This window comes from Canis lupus, chromosome 18 (genome assembly GCF_011100685.1).
Source record: "Canis lupus familiaris isolate Mischka breed German Shepherd chromosome 18, alternate assembly UU_Cfam_GSD_1.0, whole genome shotgun sequence".
Taxonomy (NCBI): Eukaryota; Metazoa; Chordata; class Mammalia; order Carnivora; family Canidae; genus Canis; species Canis lupus.
In genome coordinates this window covers 39,568,191-39,589,023 of record NC_049239.1, presented here as the reverse complement: position 1 = coordinate 39,589,023, position 20,833 = coordinate 39,568,191, and the positions used below count along the sequence as shown (strand labels likewise).

At 37.3% G+C, this 20,833-nt stretch overlaps 1 long non-coding RNA gene across 1 annotated transcript in view; it reads right to left on the bottom strand.

Moving 5' to 3' along the window:
* Positions 1-1,510: 1,510 nt before the first annotated feature.
* LOC111090963 overlaps positions 1,511-20,833 on the bottom strand; it is a 38,016-nt gene continuing 18,693 nt past the window's right edge. The window contains exon 4 of the long non-coding RNA XR_005372959.1: positions 1,511-1,779. This is a non-coding gene — a long non-coding RNA (uncharacterized LOC111090963). The remainder of the gene's footprint in view (positions 1,780-20,833) is intronic.

The following is a 20,833-nucleotide window of genomic DNA, read 5'->3' as shown; positions in this document are numbered from 1 at the left end:
CATTACTTGCCAGCTTCACTGGCCTCCTTCCAGTTCCTCCAACACATATCAGAAATAGTCCTACCTTCCACCTGGAAGTCTCTTCTTCCACATATCCATGTGGTTCACTTCTTTACCTCCATCAATTTTTGGTTCAAATTTCATAAATTTGTGAGATGTCTCCTGACTATATCAACTTCGACTGTACCCCCTACACACACACACACACACACACACACACACCCTCTCCTCCTTTCTTGCTTTGTCTGCAACAATCATCACTAGTTAAGGTACTACATATTTTGCTTAGTTATTTGACTTATTATCTGACACCCATTCTTGAATATAAGCTTCATGAAGGTGTACATTTTTTCTGTCGTTTTTCTCCTCCTAATCCTCAACTCCTACTCCCTTGTTGTTGTTGTTTTTTCCCCTAGTTCCAAGAATAGTGTCTGGCATGTCGTTAATGCTCAATAAATATTCGTTTACATTTTAATTAATCTAATTTCTCATAACACATTCACTTCACCTCCGAACTCTCAATAAATTTCCCTGGGATAGGTCAAGAGACTTCGAGATTCATAATTCCAGGTTACCTTCTCTGTGACTTGGACAATACCTTAACTGCTCTGAATCTGTTTCCTTATCTGTAAAATAAGAACAATATATCCAGCTTTAAACTATGGGCATTTATATTAAATAAAAAAGTAAATATGAAAGAGATTAATGCATTTCAAAGTGCTCTGTAAACTTAGGGCATTGTTATGGTTGCTGAAAAGTACCATCAGTCAGTTGCCCACTTATGCTGCTGCAGGTGCAAATTTGAGCAAAGACACATTTCCTGCCTGGAGCTTTTTATAATCTAATGCAGTCGTGCCTTAGGTTCATCTGGTTTACCCTCTCAGTCTTACTCTGGTTTATCAGAAATCCGTTTACTTCATACTGAGAAAGGAAGTTTAGACAGAGGTTTGGTTCCAGTAGGAGACTGGAATAAGTTACTGGTTCATGTACAATTCCCTGATCCTTGATCCAGCACCTGCACCAAACACTGTTTGCTCACACACCAGATAGGCAAGAAATATGACACAGACATGTGCACAGACACACGGGGGGACTGAAATGGCTCTGCCTCTCCAAAACTCCCACCTTGGACATCTCTACTATGCTCTCAAGTGGAAACAAAAATCTTTGAAGATTCCCTTGCAGAATGTTTGCAGTATTATATATAACACCAGCTTGTTTACCTCTTTAATTCAGTCCGTATCCATGTAGTGGGAAATTGAAGTAATCAACCAAATAATGAACACCTGAGAATTTGCTATTGCAGAGCCTGGAATTAGCCAGTGAAGCTGGTGTCATTCGGCAAAGTGGCTGGAAAATAACTCACCTTGCACCTCATTTTGCTAAAACTATATGCAGAGAGAGAGAGAAAGACAGAGAGAGATATGTATATATAATGTTATATTAACATATGTTGACCAAGAAGAAGAAGAGGCTGTAAAGCAACTAAAAGCATTTATTCGAGGTCTTAAGGATTGCAATCTGGGAGATACAGAGAGACCAAAAATTGAAAGTGTGCTCTGAATTGCAAGTGAGAAGTGCAGGCAAAATCCACAAGGTTATATAACTTGTTTTGAAGGAATTAACATTGATGCTGACAGAGCTGAACTGCCTAAGCCACAATTGGCCATTTAGCTAACAGATGCTATCTTATCTCTGTTTCAGTCCAAAGTAGAAGGATGAGATCCAGGAGATGGTCAAGGTGCAGTTGACAGGTTGCAATTGACAAAATTCACAATTCTGAAAATTGAAGCAGAGAAGTTCATTAGTCCTGATTCCTCAATATCGTCCCCACCCTGTTTTTTTATAATAAATTTATTTTTTATTGGTGTTCAATTTGCCAACATACAGAATAACACCCAGTGCTCATCCCGTCAAGTGCCCCCCTCAGTGCCCATCACCCATTCACCCCCACCCCCTGCCCTCCTCCCCTTCAACCACCCCTAATTCTTTTCCCAGAGTTAAGAGTCTTTATGTTCTGTCTCCCTTTCTGATATTTCCTACCCATTTCTTCTCCCTTCCCTTATATTCCCTTTCACTATTATTTATATTCCCTAAATGAATGAGAACATACAATGTTTGTCCTTCTCCGATTGACTTACTTCACTCAGCATAATACCCTCCAGTTCCATCCACGTTGAAGCAAATCCCACCCTATTTTGAATGATGTTCTTAGCAATGCTTCCTCCACTTGAGAATTTTTGTCACACCTAATAGGTTTTGTATTTTATCATTTTATATTAATTGTATATTTTTAATTTTAATTTATATTTAATTAATATTAATTTTATAATTATTTTATACACTGCAAATTAAGCATGAGGATAAGCCTTCTGTAAGTCCCACCAAGCTTGGGTATGGGGGAAGGGAGTCCTAAGGAAAAAATATGTGAATTAGAGAGAATTTAAGTTATACCACAGCATACATATTGTATTTAAAGGACATAACTCCCTTATGCCACTCTAAATATTTCTCTACAAAACCAGAAAAAAAGGGTTTAAAAAATTATCTGCACACACACGCATAAAGAAGATTTTATATATTCTTTCCTTCTGCTTCCATCCTCAAGGTGAAACCAAGTTCAAAATAGTACTTTTCTTAAAGAGGAAAAAAAAAAAGGAAAGACACTAAGCTTTCTCTCCAGAGATTCTGCAGAGGGAAATAATTAAGCTCCTTCTCTCTGATAAGATATGCAAACTAATTATGAGCAATTATCTGACACCAAGGTACAAGAAGCTGCAAGCCTGCTTTCACTCTGAGACTACATCTTAGAGAGGGCACAGTTCTTTGGTTTCTGTCTGTTGTGGAATAAAATCAGGGACTGTAATGAGGCTGGGAGAACACCAAGAGTCTAATTAAGTATGAAAATTCAATCCAGGGAGTAGAAGAGTGGTCTTGCTTTTAAAAAGTCTTTTAATTTTATTTAATTCTTACTCCAAATGCTATCCATACGAGTTAAGTCTTGTTGTTAAGATTAAACAAAGGCATATATTCTTACAAGCTAGTATTTGGATGCAGATGTGGGGTGGTATGCACAGCATAGGCTAATCCTTGACATGTAGCCCATGATAGAAATAGCTGAAATCAACTGGGTCTTTTCCAGGCATCTTGCATTGGGTACAAACATTCATTCATTTGAAAAATATGTTAGACACAAGAGATGACTCTGGGTTCTTGGGATTCAACACACAAATATTAAATAAACAAATGAAAGAGAGAGAGAGAGAGATTTCACCAACTTTAAGAAGTTATGAGGAAAACAACTAGTCCAGAGGAGCAGACCAGGGATACGGCTTTTCTGAGAAGGCGTCTAGCAATAGACTGCCGAATGATCAAGGATAGGGCTCTCCAAACCCCCTTCCACACAGAAGGCACACAAGTATGTCCTGAGTCAAGAATAAGCGTGGTTGGCAAGGCACCTGAGTGGCTCAGTCTGTTAAGTGGCCAACTCTTGATTTCAGCTTAGGTCATGATCTCAGGACCCTGGGTTGGAGTTCTGCTCTCAGCCAAGAGTCTACTTGAGATTCTCTTTCTCCCTCTCTCTGCTCCTCCCCCTGCTCTCTCCCTCAAAATAAATAAATAAATAAATAAATAAATAAATAATAAATAAATAAATAAAAGAAGCTTGATTTGTGTGAACAACTGAAAAAGGGCTTTAAGTAGATGCTGTTTCCCCCCCCTACTTTATACCTGAGAAATTTGAGTTTAAACAACTTGCCTAAATTTCTTTACATATATGTTCCACTTGTGGGAATTCTTTTAACTTTATTTTTCCTTTTTGAATAGGCAAATCACTTACGTTTCATCAAAGCAATATAAAAATGCATTCACTGGAAGTCTTGCTTCCCATTCTTGCCTGAGCGTAAGACCCCATCCCTCATCCCCACTCTCTCTTGCCCTAACTAAAAGTGGTTTAATTTTGGTTTTGTAAGTATCATTCAAGTGTTAATGCAAGTACAAGCAAATACAATTTCATATTCTTATCCTTCTTCCTTATTCCAAAACAATATATACTACATTAAACATGCTGCTTTTCTGTTTCATTTAAAAATATATCCTGGAGGCTGCTCCATGACCAGCTACTGAACTTCTCATTTTGCCATAAACTACTACCCCATAGAGGCGAACAACAGTTTATCTAATGTCTGCCTCTGGATGTTGGAAACCTAGCTTATTCCTAGCTCTTTGCTAGTACAAACAATGAATAACCTTGTACATATTTCATCTTATGAAGTGAGTCAGAGTATTGAGCATTGCTAATAGTTGCTATTTTGCCTTCCAGTGGAGTAATAGATTTCTATTACCACCAGTATGTCACAGAATGGTCTCAAAGTTCAAGAGAGGAAAGTTTTGTAAATTTTGGGTTTTTTCCCATTGGAAAGGTGAAAAATGTGATGATCTCTCCTTAATCTGCAGCAGCTCTCTTTACATTACAGAAATTAACCTTTTGCCTGGGACATGAGTTGCAATTTTTTGTTCTCAATTTGTCATTTGTCTTTTCATTTTACTTATGATGGTTCTGTCTTGTCATGTGGAAGACTTCATTCTTTTATTATGTTTTGTTCTTTAAAGATGATCAAATTTAGGGGCACCTGGGTGGCTCAGTGGTTGAGCACCTGCCTTCAGCTCAGGTTGTGATCCTGGGGTCCTCGGATCGAGTCCCACATCAGGCTCCCCACAGAGAGCCTGCTTCTCCCTGTGGGTAATTTAAACTATGGAACATGAAACTGCAGCTAAGGGAGCATACTGCATTCGTAAGTTACTTACAGTCTACACTGGCCTAGCCAGGACTTGAGTTCAGTGGTATGTCTACTATTGTGTATCCTCATGGTATGGTGCTAACAATAAAATAACAAGCATTTTTTGCATGCCAGTCACTCACTGTGCTAAGCACATTTCATGTGTAAACATATTTAATCCTCACAACAGCACTGGGAGGTATACACAACAGCACTGGGAAGTATTCTCATTTCATGGATGAAGAAAGTGGGACACAATGTTTTGAAAGCCACTCACAAGGAAAAGTGTGACAGAAGGAAAAGCAATAAAAAGAGGAGATAGTGGTCACAGTCAATTGCAATTAAAATATCTCACTTTTGTAAATTTCTAAAAACGTATGACTGTGTGAGCACATTCCTTAGGTCCCTTACAGGGCCTGGAAAGGGATGGATCCAAGTGAGAGGCTTCCTGGCAAATTGGCCTCTAAAGGAAGGACACTTTTGGAACCTATTTATTTGAGAATTAAATAATGAGAAGAAATTCATGTGAAAATATGTAGAAACAGTATCTTTGGAAGAGATTGCACTGATTTGACCAGTGCAAAAGGTCAAAGCAAGAACAAATTTGAGATGTTTGAGACATTGAAAGAAAGCCACCATATTTAGAATGTAGCTTCATCTTTCTAGCAAATTCAGAAGCACAAAAGTGTTAAGGAACTCAATGTGAACGTCTGCCTAGAAACCCATGCATCACTATGATGAGCTTAAAGAAATATCTGAGTCTATAGTCTTTTTTTGTATATGTTTTATTGGAGTTCTATTTGCCAACATGTAGCATAACACCCAGTGCTCATCCCATCAAGTGCCCCCCTCAGTTCCCATCACCAAGTCACCCCATCCCCCTGCCCACCTCCCCTTCTGCAACCCTTGTTCCTTTCCCAGAGTTAGGAGCCTCTCATGTTCTGTCACCTTCACTGATATTTCCCACTCATTTTCTCTCCTTTCCCCTTTATTCCCTTTCACTATTTTTTATATGAATGAGACCATATAATGTTTGTCCTTCTCTAATTGACTTACTTCACTCAGCATACATGCAGAAGAATGAAACTAGACCATTCTCTTACACCATACACAAAGATAAACTCAAAATGGATAAAAGATCTAAATGTGAGACAAGAATCCATCAAAATCCTAGAGGAGAACATAAGAAACACCCTTTTTGCACTTGGCCACAGCAACTTCTTGCAAGATACAGCTATGAAGGTGAGGGAAACAAAAGCAAAAATGAACTATTGGGACTTCATCAAGATAAAAAGCTTCTGCACAGCAAAAGAAACAGCCAACAAAACTAAAAGACAACCTACAGAATAGGAGAAGATATTTGCAAATGACCTATCAGATAAAGGGCTAGTATCCAATATCTATAAAGAACTTATTTTTTTATAAAGAACTTATTAAACTCAACACCCAAGAATTAAACAATTCGATCATGAAATGGGCAAAAGACATGAACAGAAATCTCACAGAGGAAGACATAGACATGGTCAACAAACACATGAGAAAATGCTCTGCATCACTGGCCATCAGAGAAATACAAATCAAGACCACAATGAGATCCCACCTCACACCAGTGAGAATGGGGAAAATTAACAAGACAGGAAACAACGAATGTTGGAGAGGATGCGGAGAAAGGGGAATCCTCCTGCACTGTTGGTGGGAATGTGAACTGGTACAGCCACCCTGGAAAACTGTGTGGAGATTCCTCAAAGAATTGAAAATAGAGCTACCCTAGGACCCAGCAATTGCACTGCTGGGGATTTACCCCAAAGATATAGATGCAGTGAAAGACTGAGACACCTGCACCCCAATGTTTCTAGCAGCAATGTCCACAATAGCCAAACTGTGGAAGGAGCCTCGGTGTCCATCGAAAGATGAATGGATAAAAAAGATGTGGACTATGTATACAATGGAATATTACTCAGCCATTAGAAATGACTAATACCCACCATCTATATTCTTTTTAAATGCCACAAAACATTTGTATTTTCTACTCACCTTATGAGACAAACCAGAGATCTGTGGAACCTACTCAGGGTAATAAATGTACCATTTGCCAGAGCAGAAGTTGAGAAGGAAAAAGTGAGTCTTTGGCAGCTGTTAATTTAACTGAAGCTTCTACCAGAAATATTATTTCTTGATATCTCAACAAAAGAGTCAAGGGATGATGTGTTTGTGATGAAAAGGCTAGAAGATATCAGTCTCCTCCCCTTCACTCCCACCATCCTCATCATTTTTCAAATCCTCATTACTTCTCACATTAAACCATTGCACAATCTGATTGTTCCTTCTGCCTCCAGTCTTTCCCCATTCCAGTCTGCCCTCCACAGTCTTGCCCAACTCAGCGTCTTTCAAGTAAAGCTCTTATAAAAACATTCTCCTTCATACAGAATCTTCACACAGAATCATTCTTCTATAAATGAAAACATAGAAATCCCAGAATCTTTAAGAATGTTTGGATCCAATCACCTAAACTCAGCATTCAAAGTCTTTTGCAATCCAACATTAACATTATAATTTCCATATTGTCTGCAAATCCTGCTCTCATTCATGCTCTGACCCAGAAATTTTTAGTGCTCCTCATTCCCACACTGTGGTCTTTATTTTCACAAGAATAGATCTTTGCTTATTACCTTTGCCCACATGTTTCCCTAAGCGTTGCCACTGGACAGCTTCTCTATCTTTCATGGTCTTCCATGTCATCTCCTTTATGAAAATGTCCTTGTTTACAGCAAGCAAATAAGAATTGACTCCTCACACCAGAATGGCAGTTTTAACTGCCTGTGTTGTCATCATTTGTGAAACTATTTTGTTTTCCTTATACACCATAAGAGAAGGACTAACCTAACCTATTGATCTTGGTATCTCTCAAAGGGCCTCACAGAATGTCAGGGACACAGTGGGTGTTTGTTACCACATTTGGTGAAAGGACAAGACGGGGAGATCCACAGTATTCCATTCCTTCAGTTTAGGATCAGCCCACAAATAATAGGTCAGATATTGGAGAGAAATTCCGTTATGAAAAATTCAAATGCTCTGTCCAAACAGAGGGAGAAAGATGGAGGGTCACTAGGGTGCAGCTTGACAATAAATAGACATCCAATGAAATTAGTTATAGCTAAATGGCACTGTGACAAATTAGAAAGAGCTTCAGCTGGAGCCAGTTGCAGCCATGTCCACATTCTGATCAAGTCACTTTCCAACTGTGTGACTTTGAGCAGCTCCCTGTCTATTCTGAATCTTTCCTGCAAAACCAGGCTAAGGGTCAGCTGTGAAGACTGCCTGAGAAATTGCAATTAACATTTCGGGACACAATATTTATGCCATAAAAAGTAACAATGACTACAAGAATCAGAAAATCAACTGCAGAGTTGAATATTTATTACTGAAATCAGCCTGCACAGGCATGAAACAGTCATTTGTAGCAGCAAACACACATGTTAGAAACCCGAAGTCTATTTTGTCATCTGAAGAGTTTATTAGGCCTGCAGAAATCACCTTTCCCCTTTCATGAGAATTTGTTTTGCAGGCTTTGCAATTATCATCAGGTCTAAAGAGGATGCAAATGACACAAGACTATGACAGCACATCAAAAAAATAAAAATAAAAAAGTGAGTGCACCTGGAATGAAAGACCTAAGCACACTTCTAATGAGGATGGGAGTGAGCCATCAGGGATGACACTGAAATGAGTTTACAAGGCTTGGCACTGCTGAGATGAGAAGGGAGCCTCGAGTTGTTTTAACTGAGACTTGCTGCCTACATTACAGAGAATATATTACAGAGTAGAATGCGAACATCTCTGGGCCTTCTTTGTCCATTGATCCATTCATTCACCCTGTAATCAAATCCTGAGCACTAGGTAGTGTCAGATTTGAAAAATGCAGGAGTGAAAATGGCTTGTCCCTCAAACAATTCACAGTCTTATGGAGGAATGAGACAACAAGGACAATGCAATCAAGATGCGGCAAGAGCTCTAATCACACAGCGCCGAAGGGATGGGCAGAACACAAAGGAGTTCTAGCTCTAGCAAGGTTGATCATAAAAAAATAAAAGTGCTACCTAACCTGAGTTTTGAAGGATGAACAGGAGTCCCTCAGGAAGGCAAAGTGGTTTGCATAAGCAAAGGCACAGTACAGTGTCCCCTTTGTGAGTCCACACATAGTCTAGTGTAGCAACACAGAAAATGCAACAGGGTAGCAGACGTGGCTTCTTTTTACCTGAGAGCTAGAAGGAACCTTAGATAAAAAGGAACCTCAGATACTGCCCAATGCAGTGTTTCTTAGCATCTTCAACTACTCTATGAAGAATTCTGTTTTTATTCAACTTATAAAATAATATGGATATTAGGATAACCACCTCATTAGCAAATTCTGCATGCAAGTTTTGGTGCTCAGTATTTTGTGTTTGTGGCCTTAAATACCTGGATATGAAATGATTAGCCAAAATGAAAGCTTTGGCTTCTAATTCACTATTCTTGGGGGCCCCAACCCCTCAAGTTTGAGAATGACTGTATCTGATGCAATCCCTCTATGTGGCACCCAGGAAGGTCAAATGACTTTATAATGCATCCAGTTAATCGGTAACAAGGACTAGAAGCCCAGATGCCTGGCTCTGTGTTTATCACAGGTGAGCCACTACCCCTCTGAACAGGCAGTCCCCAGTCCCATGACTTTCAAGACTTCTGAGTACAACTTTATCATTCACAACCGTGATATACTTTTATGCTCAGAATTTCATCACCTCCCAGTTTATCTTGGACTACATCTGCGCTCCACCTCTCTGAAAAGCAAGCAGAAAAGGTCAGGATAAATGACTCTAGCTTGGGATAATGAAAAAAGCTTTTTAAAAAATCCTCACTCTTTGACCTTCTCATATTGCAGAATTCATGACTGAACATATATAGGACAGAATTTTCTTATATCCCGATTCCATGGTACCATGAAACTTCTGACCCCAACATAGGTGTTGCTTTTTTGTTCGCTGAAGAAGGTAGTAACTGCTTTCCTATTAGAAAATTTTTAAAGCAGATCAAGCAAGCAATTTTTTGCAATGCTTTACCTTGTTTGATACTTCATAAGTAATAACAATAAATAGCAAACTGACATTACCTAAAACACCCATTTCATACGGTAAATAACCTAATCTCAGAACTGGGAGGCAAGTGAGCCACAGGGTGTAGGGATTCATGGAAACACGGAGTATGGTTCCTAAGAACCTGGCTGTTTAGCAAAATCACCTGGTGGGGGGAGGCTTTTGAAAAATGCAGACTCTGAAACCCTACCCTCAACTAGTTGAATCAGAATTTCGAAAGTCTGGTAACCAGAATTCAACACATACAATGGCTCTCTAGGTAACCCATGATTATCTGATCTACCCAAATAAACTCTTGCCCCATATTTTTCAGGCAAAAGATTTGAAGTCAAAATGATGCGATCAATGATCGCAGTCAATTGTAATCCTGCATGAGATATGAAACCTTCCAGGATCAAAGTAATTGGAATTAGCTATTTGTTTCCTTCATCCAGCTATTTCTTCTGCTTAGGAGCCCACTTTTTCAATCATTGAGCAAATAATCATTAAATGCATACTGTACTAGACCTAAGGATATAATAGTAAACACAATATAAATCACCGTCTTTTCCTGGAGCCTGTGATCTCAGTCCCTATAGTACTATGAGAATTCTATCCAGGAAATTTTCCTGAATTTATAAACTTGACTTTTTTTGTTTCCTGATGTTTCCTTACTTTTTATACTTGGTGCAGACAAGCCTTTTTTTAGAACTATTTCCTGCCTGTACTTAGGGCTTCCACTCAAGAGATGAGATCCATGCCCCTTTTGGTTTGCGTAGCAATTACAGACTCTTTCTATTCCTTCTTCTCCTTTCTCTATCTCTTTAATCAATGAGCAACAGTGAAGATAGTAACATTTTGAGCCAGAAGAGCCATCCCAGAACCACACAATGTGTTAATTCTATTTACATTTTCTCCTGGGCTATATAAGGACCCCCCCAATCCTTTCAGGCTTGCTTATTCTTTACAATAATGCTCTTTCTGCTAAAATCTGCCAGTTGCTGTGCAGGGCAAGTGGAAATGCAGGTATGAAAGTCATGTTCTCTGCGCCTAGCATTAAGGGCATCCCCGTCCCTGTGTAATAACAAAATCAGGCAATTAAAGATAGACTTGTACCAGGTGGTAGGAATGAGCACAAGGCCAGCACAAGCTCAACAAGTATATGTTTTGGATGCTCAACAAGTCTATGTTTAACTGATATCAGTTTATTTATTACATGGCACCATGTGAAACTAATGACATTTGACTGGTTTGACGTGCAAAGAAAAATCGCAATTATATGTAATTCAATCTAATACAAATTCTGATAGGATTAAGCAATAGACCATGTTAGAGAGCAGGGAAGTAGGACAGACCAAGGAGCTGCCTTTTTTTTAATAATAAATTTATTTTTTATTGGTGTTCAATTTGCCAACATACAGAATAACACCCAGTGCTCATCCCTTCAAATGCCCCCCTCAGTGCCCGTCACCCATTCACCCCCACCCCCTGCCCTCCTCCCCTTCCACCACCCCTAGTTCGTTTCCCAGAGTTAGGAGTCTTCATGTTCTGTCTCCCTTTCTGCCTTTTGAAAGTTCAACTTTTACTTTTTTTTTCTGATTGGAAAAGCATTATGTCAAAGAAGAATCTAGAAGAATAAATTCAGATCTACAATCTATTTCTACTATCACTCCTCTTATCCAATCCACCATCATCTTTTACCTGGACAAGGGCCACCAGGGCATCATACCTGGCCTCTCCACTTATGTTTCCTCTCCCCTCTTTCTATGCAGTATCCAAATGAATCATCTTGGAAAATCTCAAATCAGATCATGTTCCTCAGCTACTTAAAACTTCCCAATGGTAAACAGTTACGCTTGAAATAAGACACATATCTCACCAATGTATTGGCTCGACCTTGTATTTATCATATGTTTAATTCTTTCTATGCCGCTGCCCTAGTCCCTGTCAAAGACAGCAGGCACACAGACCTTCACATTCAGGTCCCCCCATGAACTTATTTTACATCTGTGGCTCAAGGCTCAGGGGAAGGTTGTTTCGTTTCAACAATATCTAAGAAGTTATATTAATTTTGACTCCATGTCAAAACTTCATTAGACAGGAGTTGTCATAACTTCAGCTGCACCAGTAAAAAGCAAGGACACATGCCTTTATAATGAATCTTGGGTTTTTCCTGAGGCATTTTGAATTTATGGAAGATAGCTCCACCTACCTCCCTTTGTATTCCTTTTGCTCCACTGTTTGTTGGTTTGTTTTGTTTTGGGATTTTTTTTTTTTCCCAGAATCAAAGTGATAAAGGATATTTAATGAGCTGTGGTCTGGTGATCTTTCCATTCCCATTCCACCTGTCTGCCCTATGCTCTCATTTGGGCTTCTCTCTGATCTCTGCATGGAGGTATTGGCTACCTACATACCAGAGTTCATATCCTATGTCCCTTGTATTCTGTAACATCATCTGTCTCAATGAGTATTTATGGGAAACAAGTTATGGCTTCAGCTCCAAACTATATGCATGTGGTTCTACACTTGAGATGAGGATCCACCCGCTAAGAACTTTTAGGGAAGTATGATGAGGATAGGCAAGTGAACACAAAAGAAGCAATACAATGATTGGCCCCGGCAAATATTTAGCACCCACTGTATACATGGAAGGCCCTAAGATAGCCACCAAGGACAAAAGACCTAACTGGTTGGTCAGGTACATTGTTGGAGAAGCACAAGTCTTGGTTCAAAAGACCTATGTCTGTGTTTTCATGTCAACAGAATGTGTGGATTTAGTCAAGTGCTTTTCTGAACCTTTTTCCTCATTTATACAATGTCACCAACACCTACCTCCAAAAGCCACCTGTGGGTTGGGAAGATTAAACGGATGTGAAGGAGTTTTCTAAACTGCAAAACACTTGCTATGATGAGGTTGAGAACAACAGGGTGTTTGCATGAGGCAAGTGCTGTGCTAAACAATTTAAATATATTATTTCAATTATTCTTCACCAATGTATTTATGAATTATATTGTTATAATATTATATTGTATATTGTTATAATATTATATTGTATCACAATCTCCACTTTCATAGGTGGGGTGCAGAGGGGGAACAAAATTTTTTCAAGGTCACATAGCCTGTGTAATTATGGAATTGACATTGGAATCTAGATCTATCTAGCTCCATAATTAATACTCAGTTATCATGCTGTATGATCAACCAAATACCTTTGTCTTTGGAAAGCACTTTTATTAGAAAGTTATTGACTCTGGGTTAGAGACCCTGGGTATGGCCTGGGTTTATAACTTATTCTTTATCTGGCACTGGGTAAGTCCCAATTGCCTGTTTGTAAGAAGGTTGAGCTCTAGCCTTCTTCAGGTCATTTAGGTCATTCTCTCTAGGAACTGAAGCAGACTACAGATACTACAGAGGGTTGAAGAGGAAGATCTCCAAGGGCTCTAGCAGGTGGAGAAAGCTTTTCAAAGAGGATGGGCCTGAACTATTTATTATTTTCCTCCATAGTCACTATATTTACAAATATTTTATTTTTACTTAACATAATGTGGGGAAAAGCTTTAAACTGAAAAAGTTGATTTTCAATAACTTTTTATCTTAAAATAGTTTAAGACTCACAAGAGTCACAAGAATTGTAGTATAGAGTATTTCACCAGTATTTACACGCACTCTCTGTTTTATTACATGTGCAGACTCAGATAAACTTTACCATAATCGAAATAGAGAATTGTTCCATTGCAACAGAACTTTCTTGCATTACACCTTAATAGTCACCCTTCTTCCCTTAGCACTTATCTTTGAAAACCACCAATCTGTTCTCCATCACTATAATTTTGTTATTTCAATAATGTTATTTAAGTGGAATCATACAGTTTATAGCCCTTTTTTTTTCACTTAACATGTCTTTGAGCATCATCCAAAATTGTTGTATGTATCAATAATTTATTCCTTCTTACTGATGAATAGTATCCCATTATATGGATATACCACAGTTTGTTTATCCCTTTATTTGTTAAAGGACATCTGGATTATTTCCAATTTGGAGCTCTGATAAATAAAGCTGCCATGAACTTTTGTGTTGAGGTTTTTGTGGGAACATAAGTTCTAATTTCTCTGGGACAAATACCTAGGGGTATAACTGCTGCATTGTTCATACAATAAATGTATATTTAACTTTAGAAGAAACTGCCAAACTATTTTGCATTGGATCTGTACTATTTTACATTCCCATCAGCATTGTGTATGAGATCCATTTATGAGATTGCTATTTTAAAAAGGAAAGTGCTATAACTGTAATGAGACTGTCTTAATAACTAAAATGATTGCACAGCTAAGGCATCTGACTGCAATCATACTAATGGAACTCACTGCTCACCTGGAAAGGGAGGGTCCAAAGAAGAGAAAAGGTAGCAGTTATTAAAAAAAAAAAAAAAAAAAAAAAAAAAAAAAAAACTTTATCCTTGTATCTCAACAAATAGAGACTTCTCAATCAAGCATTATGTTAGCAAACATCATCTTTTCTGAAAGGCAATTTCTACTCCCAGTTTGTATCTCTTAATCACATAAGTAACTGCCACTTGGAGCCTCAGATCAGCAAGTGATAACTAATGGCATCACTGAAATAAATTGCAGCCCCATGCAAGGAACCTGATTTCTCAGTGAGTCCCACTGACCTTATATGAAAAATTAGTACTTTTAGTGAGCCTGGAAGCAACTATATCTGCCAATTCATGATATGGATATATCACCAGGTAAATTACTTAATCTCTCCAACCTATTGCAAATTAGCAAACAACAGTTTCTACATTACACTTTGTATGTAATTTGATAATGTATGTAAATCACTTAAAGCAATGCCTGAGATCTAGTGAATATTTAATAAATGTTCACTATTAATGGCATAGTGCAAGATAGCATAAAAGATGACAAAAGTTTTGATTCCTGGTGACTGACAATGCATTAATATTAAAGAAGATATCAAGATAAGAGGCTGCTTTAGGAGAGAGTTCAATTATTTTTGAGGCAGATTGAATGTACTTTGCTAAGAGTTTTCTAGCAGGTATGGGGAAATCAATATTTAGATCTGCACTCATCTGGTGCACAAGCTTTCAGTCACACATGACTATTTACAATTAAATTTTAATTAATTAAATGAAATTAAAACTTCAGGCTCAGTAACCACATTTCAGCACTAGCCACATTTCCAGTCCTCACCAGCCACATGTACTGGACAGCACAGATATAAAGCACTGTCAAAGAGGCAGAAAGTTCTATTGAACAGAAGCATACAGATCCTCATACCCTTGATCATATTTTTAAATAACTGAGATTTTTGTAATACTGTGTATTTTGTTTTGTGTGTTTAAAATATCTTTCCAAGGAGAGTTTCATAGCCTTCACCAAATTGCCAAATACAATTTAGAAGCAACAGTAAAAGACCAGAAGTAGAGGCAGGGGGACCTTGAGACATTCTTGTGGAAAAGTAATGAGAGTCAGTACTCTTGCACAAAGAGAGAAGGTAAATGTGAAGGAGGCATAACCTCAGGAAATGCTTACCTGATAGGAGACACTAATGATTGATTGGAAAAGGCAAGGCATCATGAGAGTCCTGCATTCAGAAGCCAGGAGAGTAGAGTGTGCTGCTTAACAGGGCCAGATGCTCCTTGGAGATCCAAGAGGGTGACTATTGAGCAGGAACTCCTAGGTTAGGCAGCTAAGTAGTTATGATAACCCCAGAAGTTTCTGTGGATAATGGGGTGCTAGCCACCAACATAGAAATAAATGGGTGTTTAGGAATGGAAGCAGTACCTGAAGACTATTCTTTCAAGAAGTTGGCAAGAATGAAAGGAGACAAAGGAAGGTAGCTTGAAGGTACAAAATGAAACATTTTTAATGAATTTGCAGTTATGGATAGAAAAAGGAAAATGAGCTCATGGTCTGATAGAGAATTTCTATTAGAGTTTGGACAGAAGGCAAAAGAATGGATGCATTATTGCCTTTCATGTCTACATGGGGCCATCCCTGGAACATGGACTAGATTAGGGCACAAAATAGAAGGCCATGACCATGTCCCAGTGTTAGCTTTGCAGGAAAAATCTTTCATGCAGGAATCTCCATTTCCAGAAAGTCTATTCTGGCGCCTTTTCAGTCTTCAAAATTCAGCTTAGGATCACCTCCACCAACTCTTCCCTGAATTCTTAAAGACAGTTTTGGATACTCTCTTCTCTGTGACTCCATAACTTTCTATAATGATTCTCTCTCACATTCAACCAAGATATTTGAGGTTTAGTTTTGTCTTGTTCTTATTGGTATCTTCAACATCTAGCCTGTAAAAATAGCTTGGCAAATATTTGTTGAAAAAATGAACTAATTAACATTGTCTATTCATTTCTTCTAATGGGCTTTTATAAAGTCTTCCTTAAAAACCTATTCCATCTAGTTCCATGACACAGATGAAACTGGAGGGTGTTATGCTGAGCAAAATAAGTCAGAGAAAGACAATTATCATATAGTTTCACTCATATGTGGAATTTAAGAAACAAAACAGAAGATCATAGGAGAAGGGAGGGGAAAATAAAATAAGATGAAATCTGAGAGGCAAACAAACCAAAAAAGACTCTTAACTCTAGGAAATAAACTGAGGGTGGCTGGAGGGGAAGTGAGTGGGAGATGAGGCAACTAGGTGTTGGGCATTAAGGAGGGCACATGATGTAATGAGCACTGAGTGTTACATGCGACTGATGAATTACTGAACTCTACTATTGAAACTAGTAATACGCTGTATGTTAACTAATTGAATTTAGATAAAACAAGTAAAAATAAATAACTAAAAATCAATTTTGTAAAAAACTATTCCATCATTACTGAGGGGAATTCCCTTTACCAGCTTGGAATTACTAAGAACAAGAAAGAGCAAAATAAGAACTCTTACAACCAACTAAAATGATTAACAAACATCATCACCCAAAAACACTAGCCACAAATGTTTAACACTATCCATGGCAAATCACCTATAATAAACTTAGCAGTGTATCTTAGACTCATATACACTGGGGATCAAAGTCCACTTCAGTCCCTTGGTAAACGTATGATCCAGAATAACCTGCTTAACCCCCCACATCTTCAATTTCCTCATCTGTAGGGTAGCAATGCAAATACCTACCTGTGTCTTGTGAAGAAGAAATAAAATAACACATAGCAATTAGTGATGTCATAAATATTAGCTGAACATATTTATCACCTTGAGTATTTAGTCCTGGAGAAAATCTGATATAGAATTAAAAAGGGAGTGGTAGCAAAAGGCATTTTTAAATTTACTTGTTTGCTCAATGCCTTTTAATTGGATCTCCCTTTGAAGGACATAAAGATTTTAGATAGGTTAGAACATCATGCTCTGCTAGCTTTTTGTAATTATTGTTCTTTTAAATTACTGTGTTACATAGGCAGAGGGAGAAGCAGGCTACATGCAGTGAGCCCGACGTGGGACTCGATCCCAGGTCTCCAGGATCATGCCCTGGGCCGAAGGCAGCACTAAACTGCTGAGCCACCCGGGCTGCCATTACTTATTTCAATATATCCCATTCTCTCATATTTTATACCAACATGATTTAACTTAGTTATTATCACGTTTTCTCAATTTATGTAACTTTATATTTAACTTAATAACTCAATTCTTTAAATTATCCTTTTTAAGTACATAAGAGTCTAAGTACATTAAGTACACAGAAGCCTAAGAAAGTAACACTTTCCAAAACAAAGTTAGTAATGATAACTTTCTTACAAAAGAACAAAAATTTATTTTAAAAAAACAATTTGTTAAATACATGATTTTATATTAATTTCTTTGAAATTTTAAAAATATATTTCATGTACCATTGACATTTAATTTTACATATTGAAAATGTCTATGATATTTAGAATGTATTTATTATATAAGAAAACATATCATCTAAACAAATTGTTTATCTACTCAAATAAAAAGAATGTTACGCCAGAAAATAAATTAATTAATTAAATTACTGTGTTAAAAGTAACACTTGCTACTGGTGAAGTTTTCAAACAGTAAAATAAGTCAGAAAGTGGAAAGTAAAGGTGTCCCCCATGGACATTTAACACACTCACACTTTCTTATACAGTTATCTAAAATTATTATGTATTTCTTGAATCATTTTGATTAATATACTATAAGAAGTGTTGCTTGGGAGAGATCTTCCTACACAGTAAAGAGACAAACCCTCTTTATTTCTTTAAGATCTTCTCTGCTGGGTGTTATTCCATATGTTGGCAAATCGAACACCAATAAAAAATAAATTTATTATTAAAAAAAATCTTCTCTGGTTCAAGCATTGTATGCAGTGTCAATAGAAATGAATCCACAACTATCCCATCAGCATCTACTAGAAGCTCAGCACCACCCAAAACTTGGGGAAAGAGTATAGTCAACAGTCAATGAATCTGCTAGTAAGATGGCAGATTCTGGAAAATAATCTAGCAGCAGATGTATGCCAATATGAATTCAGACTCTTAGTTCTCAGATATTTCTTTGCCTTTGTAATTATTAAACTTTTTTTAAAGATTTTATTTATTTATTCATGAGAGACACGGAGAGAGGGGCAGGGACATAAGCAGGGGGATTCCTTTAAGGGACTCGATCCTCAGATCCTGGGATCATGACCTGTGCCAAAGGCAGACGTTCAACCACTGAGCCACCCAGGTGTCTCTAATTATTAAACTTCTAATGAAATTGATAAGCGTAAATTCTCAAAGTCAATTTGATTGCAGTTATAAATCACTGTAAAAATAGTCAAGACCCTTTGACCCTGTTTTTCCCATTCAAGGCATTTTTCCTATAGAAATAATGCAAATATATACTTATTTAAACGGATTTTGTTATTCTGTTATTAATAATGGGAAAATTTTGAGAATCACCTAACCACTATTAGGGTTATCACTAAATAAAGGATGGTACCTCCATAATGTGGAATGTTGTTTAACCATTTAAAGTTGTGCTTTTCAAAGAATACTTTTCAAAGAGGAAATGTTAAGGAAAAATACATTAAATAAATAAAAGCAGGATACAATATAGCATTGTGATTTAATTCAAGTTCTTTACTTGGGTTTCTTGAATTATGTAATAACTCTGTGGAACATCCTTATTCTGTCTTAATCTCCCATCTTCTGGATGCCTCAACTGCTCCCACACCTTTTTATTCTAAATTTTACCCTGAAAACTTCACTTTTGCCACCAGCCTAACTGAATATATTCTTTATTTTTAAAAACTCATATTGAATCTAGTTCTAGACCCTAAATGTTAGCAAAAATCGCTCAGATGAAGCATCGTTAGGGCTACCCCCTGCTCCTTGTGGTATAAGAGGCTCAAAAATACTTGGTACTGAGGGGAATAAAATGAGAGAAGATGCCCCATCTTTATATATAACAATCACCCTCTTTACTGCTGATCATTCACTATACAAAACTATTTTTAGCGGTCAATATTTACTTATCCTTCCACTGTTCCATGTACTAAGCTAAATGCATTTTTTTACTCCTCATAACAATCTCTTAAGAAAGGTGACCAGTATCTCCATTCTTCACATACTTGCTGTGTAACTTAGGAGGAGTCACATGCCTTCTTTGATAATCAACTTTCTCTTAAAAGCAAAATGAAATCCCAACTCTGACATTTGATTTTTCTCCTTTACTACATACAAAATCCCAAATAAAATACTGTAATAAAGGAGGGAGAAGGATTCCATTCTATAAATTGGTCCTATTTTTCTGAACTGACCATGCATTTACAGTCATTTACTGACTGAAAGTAGCTTTATTTCTTGTTCAGCATACTGTGATCTTCCCAGGACATGTTGGGAACACGAAAAATTCTCTGGATAGATAAGCACATTCAAATTCTCAGAAGATTTCCTGATCACTTCAAGATCTTAGTTTCTGAATACAATGTCTTTTAACATGAACTCAGTATCTGCTTCCAGGGTTGGGGCAGGAAAAATGAGACTAGCATATCATTGTGTGCCAGGAGGTAAAGATTCCCATCCAAAGTTGATAGGACTATATATCCAAAAGATAAGAAGTCAGCTTTATTTAACCATAACTGGTAATATTTGTAAAATGAATAATAGTTAAGATGGATTAAAGTCCATTAATATAAAAATAATCCATGAGTATGTATTCATATAAATAAATAAAGATAGGTGGATCAATAGATAGAGTCCTTACACATGCATGAAAGAGATGAAGCAAATGTAGTAAAATTCTGACAGTTGGTGAATCAAGATGATAGGTATATGAGTATTTATTATTTTTCTATTCTTGCAACTTTTATGTAGGTTTCAGATTTTTAAAAATACAAATTTGAAGGAGGATTTGAACCAAATGACTTTGTTCTTAAATGGCTGTCAACTATGGACTTCAAAAACTCTCTTAAAATAAAAATATTTCATCTCTCTTTAAAACAAAGGAGTGCAGGGCACCTGAGTGGCTCAGGTCATGATCCCAGTGCCCTGGGATTGAGCCCCATGTGTTGGGCTCCCCACTCAGCAGGGAATCTACTTCTCCCTCTCCTTTTGCTCCTCCTCCCTATACATGCTCTCTCTCTCTCTCTCTCTCTCTCTCTCCCCAAAAAATATCTTTAAAAAAAACAAAGGATGCAATGATCACTGATCAATAAAATCCCACTGTGATCATCCACATTATTTTTGAAGTTTACATAACTCTTTCACATAGCCATCCATGTTCCATTTTGTCAGAATGTTTAATTTTGCCACTTTAATTCCTTTATAGGAATTATTCTGATGTGATGCACAGTTTGTATCTCCATTAGTAAGTTCCTAACGCTATGTTCAAGACATATAATAGTGGTACTGAATGTAAGGGGGGAAATGCTTGAATTCAAAATAACCCATAAAATTATTTTAATATATATTTTCAAAGC